The sequence below is a fragment of the Rhinolophus sinicus genome, linkage group LG05, assembly GCF_036562045.2.
Source record: "Rhinolophus sinicus isolate RSC01 linkage group LG05, ASM3656204v1, whole genome shotgun sequence".
Lineage (NCBI taxonomy): Eukaryota > Metazoa > Chordata > Mammalia > Chiroptera > Rhinolophidae > Rhinolophus > Rhinolophus sinicus.
The window spans coordinates 50,568,842-50,574,900 of NC_133755.1; positions in this window are offsets into that span (position 1 = coordinate 50,568,842).

Below are 6,059 nucleotides of genomic sequence, written 5' to 3' on the forward strand. Positions count from 1 at the left end.
CTGAAAGAAAAGGGGAGGCTCTGGAGGAATCCAGAGTTCCAACCAGGAGCAGTATGGCTGTGTGAAACAGAAACCCAAGCAAACTAGCCCAGGTAGGATGGAGGGCAACCTCATCAGCATAGGGACCAAAGTCTAGCTGGGCCTCACAGAAGCTACTAGAACTGGAATCACTGTGGCCACCTCAAGGGAGCTAGTGGCTTCTTCTCCAAGTTGGCAAGGGAATTAGGGGGATGACCCATGCTTTCCCTCATGTCTGTTTTTGGGTTTTGGAGGATTTTGTCCACTTGGTTTGTTGGTTGGTTGGTTGGTTGGTTGGTTGGTTGGTTGGTTGGTTGGTTGGTTGGTTGGTTGTTTCATTTAGTTTGGTTTTCTCACCCTGTTCCCCTCCCCTGTTTGACCTAATATGTCCTGAGATTCCAAGTCTTCACAGGGCTATGTCTGGTCCAGTCAGTTGTCTGTACGTGTGTGTGTGAGGACGTGATAGAGGGTGTCAAATGATCCTTAGAGCTGTCACTCATGGAAGCCAAAGGGATTTGCTACCTGTCTTGTAAGTTTCTTCCGGCCACTTCAAGACTAGACTTAGGGAAGACCATTTCAGATATCACATGGCGCACCGACATTTGTTTCCTGGCAACTATCAACTCCCTGGCCTCCAGGTCTTGCCTGGTTTGCTTGTAGGTGAGGTCTTGTGTCAAATCAAAATATGTTAGGAATATTTTCTGCTGGGCCAAGTGGCAATTATTTATGTACTTACGATCTTTAGTTTTAGCTGCAACTGTTGGGGTGATCAGAACTGACCTGGTTGGAAGCTGGCTACGTTAAGGCCCCACTTTATTGGGGATTCCCTCAGCACATGTCAAGATTGGGGGTCCAGACACTCAAGGTGGAAGGTGCTGATAGAGTTCCTAGAGCCCTTTGATTTACAACCCCACCCTCTCCAACCACGCCACAACCCATCCAGGTGCAGGGAGCCTGAGGAATATCCTAGGACTCAACTGGGAGAACATCCCTGCTTCTTCCCAGGAGGGACCCTTGTTGAATCCTGGGCTGGCTAATGTTGGTTGGCACCATCTGTACCATATTTCTAGAAAGTCCTTGAAGAATCTGGGCCCATTGTTCGCTCCTTGTTCTCTAAAATTAAAATGGATCTGTCTCTGTCTGCCTTTGCCTGGCACTGTCTCGGTTTTAGCACTGCAAGTCCCTTATCCCAAGAAACCCATCAGTCCTGGGCAATCAGGGCCCTATCGACAGAGCATCAAATGTAACTCGTGTGTGTGTGTGTGTGTGTGTGTGTGTGTGACATATTTATGTATATATCTATGACATGTATATATCATACATAGATATCCCAAAAAAACTACCAAAAAAAAAACAATAATAATAGGAGACTAATGTATTTCTTGCGATCTTTGAAAGATCACTTAGGTACAAAGAAAATTTAAAAATAGATTTGAACAATATAACCAATGAACTTGTTTTAATCCATACAATCAAATACTGTACTCCATGGAGAATAGACGTTTCTTTTCACCTCATTCCATTATCACTGGAAAACCTTCCATGTGTAGTTTATCTTGGAGGATAGGTCAGGATGAGTATTTGAAGGCAGCTTGCCATTCCATAGGTGCGCTTTGAGCCTGTGGGATTTTGCTGTCGTTGAAGACAGAAACAGTTTTTGGTATTACCACCTTAAAATTCTTTCAGGCTAAAACTATGGCAGTCAAGGTAGATGGAGTCAAATATTGGGGCTGCACTTTCTCTTCTAGAGATTCAAATTCTACTCCAAGAATCTTGGGTGTGTCCTTGTAAACAGTTCAAAATGCATAAACTACATAGAAGTCCTTTTTGAAGAAAAAATTTCTCAAGGACCCAGAGCTGACCTAAGTCACTTTTATTAAGATATAACTTAAATATGTACCTTCATAAAGACCAATTCTAAACACTTATACTTTATAGCTTTTACATAATTAAAATGCCGAAATAAATTGTGCAAATAAATACAACTATCAAACTTTAAAATATCAAATTAATTCCCTGCACCAAATAGTATTGTTTTGCTGAAACTACAACACCATTTTGGGTTTAACGATAGAAAGATGTAGCCTCAGGTATAGTTACCACATGTTATTTTCTGAATTTTGACTTCAAAAATATGAACGCAGACAATGCATAAAGCATGCTGTGCAAAACAACGTTAGAACCTCAACAATGTGTTTGCTACATGAAGATAATCAGATATCAGAATGAAAAATTCTATCAAACCATCCTGGAGTGCCAACATGAATGAGGTGCCATTTCATAGTAATAATCGCTAACATTTACTGAACCGGACTGTATACTCCAAGCATTTCACATGTCATACCTCTAACCCTCACAATATCGCTATGAAATCAATACCACAAATTTATCAACATATATCATAAAAGGAAACTGAAAAAAAGAGAGGTTGACTAACTTGCCCGAAGTCTCACAGCTAGTAAGTAGAAAAATGGATTTGAAGTCAGGCAGTCTGACTCCACTTAACAATGACACCAAATCACCTGTGTCATTGCTTTGGCCATAAGGGAGTTATTGGAGGATTATGGAGATCTAATCCAATTATTGCTGAAACCAGCAACAGCAACTTTTTCATTGTGTTTTTACTATACCACCTGCTGCTAATAAATTGCTGAGACTTGGTCCCTATGCAGGTAGAATTGGCATGAGAGCTGCATTCCTTGCCAACACAGCAGTGGTTACCAGGATCTGTTCTCTTGAGTTTGGCAAGCCTGTGCCCTGTGCCGGCTCGCCTCTCTTTCCACATGCCTCTGTTTCAATTCCCTTCCCTTCATCCGTGCTGTAACCTGAGCCACTGGGCCTGCCCCTGGCTCACATAGGAAGATAGAAAGGCAAACACAGTCCCCAGAACTGGTTTTGGGGTGGCCGTCAAGATCATCCACAACACATTTTTATTCATTATTTAAGATTATCATTGAAATGAAACCACTAATTTTAGAGAAGAAACAGATCCCTCAAAATACATATGCCGTCAGAACCGCAAGGCTCTGAAAGACCTGTAGTGTGACATGAGCTCACACGGAGGGACACTAGAAGAAAACAGCCAAAGGCCACTCACCCTTGTGTCTGACAAAAACATAATTGAAGACATCATTCCAAACACTGTAACATATTTGAAAAAAGTTCCTTTTTGTTCTTAGAATCAAGAATTGTTGTGCTTCTCTTAAGAAGTTTTTATTTTGTATCTGTATATTCTAGCCATGTGATGTTTTGTGTTTCATGCTTTTCCTGCACAGCTCTTATCACAATTTGTAATTAGGAGTATATATTCACTGGAGAGATTTCTTCATGAATGTCTGTTTCTTGCATTCGTCTGTAAGTGCTGTCAGGGCAGAGACCATGTCTGTGGCTCACAGAACATGGCATATAGTAGGTCCTCACTGAATGCTTGTTGAGTGAATGAACGAAGGAATGAGTCAACAAATAAAACATATGAGCCGTGGGCTGGTCGATTTCCCTTTTTGCTACGAACTATGAGAAAGCTGAGAGCTGGAATTGTTTCCCTCTCATGAAAGGTATAGAGGGTCTTATGCTTGTATTTTTGTATTTGTCTCATTCTTAATACCATTTTATGTCTCTACCCTTAGTTTCCTTTTTTCTTTCCCATCTACTACTTGGTTAGTCTGCTTTTCTATATTTTATGAATTCCTTAAATCCCTTGTGGAACAAACTAGGTAATAAATATATTTATGAAAGCCTTTTTTACATTTATTTAAAATCTTAACATTAAACTCTCTGCCAACAAACATAGTTGATCACCTGTAAACTCTTAAGAATAGCTGCGATTTACTAATTCCAGCACTATACTTCTATTTAAAGCAAATTCAGCCCAAGCCTAGAAACTACATGTGGAGTGTCATTTCAGGCCGTGTTGTGTATTGTGTATGTGACAAGCACATTTCTAACAGGGCTAAGCAATTTGATGGACAAGAAAGAACATAGGGCTTGCTACAAAAATGTTATGGATTTAGATCAAAGAATGTATCATTAGTGGTTCTCCAAAATGTATTGACATCATGCTAGTACTGAAAAGTATGCTTTTACTGTGCCCATTGTGGGTGGGGGTTTGGGCAAGATCCTGGTCCACAGGTATTGAGAACGTCTGGTCATGTTGCAGAATGAAGGTACAACATTATAAAGTGAAAATATTAAATGGCCTAAAAATCTTTAACATATACTATTCATATGCCAGTGGGCAGTGTGACTTGTAAGTCTGAAACTTCAGTTGCCTCTCAGGTTTTATTCATTTAAAGCACTTTCACTTCAAATGTTGACCAATTATTTTTCCCTTAAAATGAAACATTATTTTCACATCCCATTCATGAGGACACACCTCACTGCCCAAGTTAAAAACCTCATGTATCCCAGCGGGACCCACACCCTACACGTGAAAGAACTGAAGTCCACCGTCTCCAATCACCGGCTCCCCGCCTTTGGGGTTACTCATACAATACTCATAAGTGTCCATTTAGGAAACTGAGATTTGATTTCTGTTATTTATAAGGCTCATTTGAGTCAGTTGAGTCTTAAACGACAAACTGCAAGAGGAGGGAAGAGTGGGCGTAAAGAAACAGATGGGTGATAATCATGTGTCACAGATAAATGACAATTTTTAAAAGAATTTGATAGGGTGTGGGTTGGGACTTTTTTCTTTCTCTCCCCCCTCCTTTTATTGGGGGGGTGAGGTTGGGGGCAGGGGTGGAGATTAGAGAAGAAAAGGAAAGGGGAGAAAAGGCAAGACAATAGGCTAGACCCTAGCGCCTGATCTGCACCCTAAAGCAGCCTGCCCCTCCCACCCTTCCCCCAACACCAGGTAGGCTGTGGTCGTGATTTCAAAACAAGCAGACGCTGGCCCCTGCCTCTCGGACCGGGGGTGTCCTCCTCTCGTAGTGCAGGAGGGAGGGGAGGCGGGGGGGGGGGGTGAAGGGAGGGAAGCGGGAAGATGGAAGCTAAGAGATGAACAGACTAGCAAGACCTCCTCGGGGACAGTGGCCTTTTTTCCCCCTCCAAAGTGGTGGAGTTCCATAAAAATCCAAATCCACCGGGACCCGCACATTTGCCAGCTCTCCTGCTCCAAAGGCAGGCGGCTGGAGACGCCGCACCTGCTCACCCCGCAGCTGCGGCGGGGCTCGTCGCCGGGGCGATGGCGAGGCTCGGGGAGCGCGCCCAGCCACGCTGAGCGCGCCTCGCACGACACCCCGGGAGGGCGGCGGCTCGGCAAGGCGCCGCTGGCCACCCTTCGGCCGGGCGGAGAAGAAAGCCCCACCTGTCAGATGTTGCGCTTAGAGGTAGCGGGTCCGACCGTCCCCAAGCAGAGTCCAGCGCTCTGCATGTAGCCCGGCTTTCCAAAGAACCTCCAATGTTACATCATCAACAGAAACCTTTAGGCAAAAACACAGCCGCGGGGAAGGGCTGCATCGCAGACGCACTCGCTAACTGACGCTCACCGATCTGGACCAGCCAGCTCCCGCACGGTGGAAGGATGCTGTAGGGTCTCAAATTCCATTAAAATAAACAAAACCAAGGCAAGCCTACGGTGCCCATGCCGGAGACGGGCTTACCTTCTGCACGGCTTTTTATCCATCGCTGATCTTCCACTGTGAGCTGTTGTTTTCTTTTGTCTCGTCTTTTCCGTCTTCTTTTTGGGATCTGATCAACAAATGCACCCAGCTAGTCTGCAGAGAAATGTTTTCTCCCCATCCTGCAGCCCTGCACTTGTCAGAGCTGCCTGGAATTCCACCAGCAATGCAGTTTCTCCGCGTCACTGGTGATTACAGACAACAGAGACTGTCAGTCCTTGACAAAAGGCGTTCGTTCCCGCTCGTCCCTTACAGCCCTGCAGTGAGAATTAAATCCAGTTCCCGCATGAGGCTGGGAGGAAATGAGAGTTCTCCTGGCGGTGCGCGCTGACAAAAGGACGTTTGGTGGTGCCCACAGCGCCCCCTCCAGCGGGCCGCTGCCCGTCCGCCCAGGGCCGCTGTGCTGCAGTGCCCCCGCCCGCA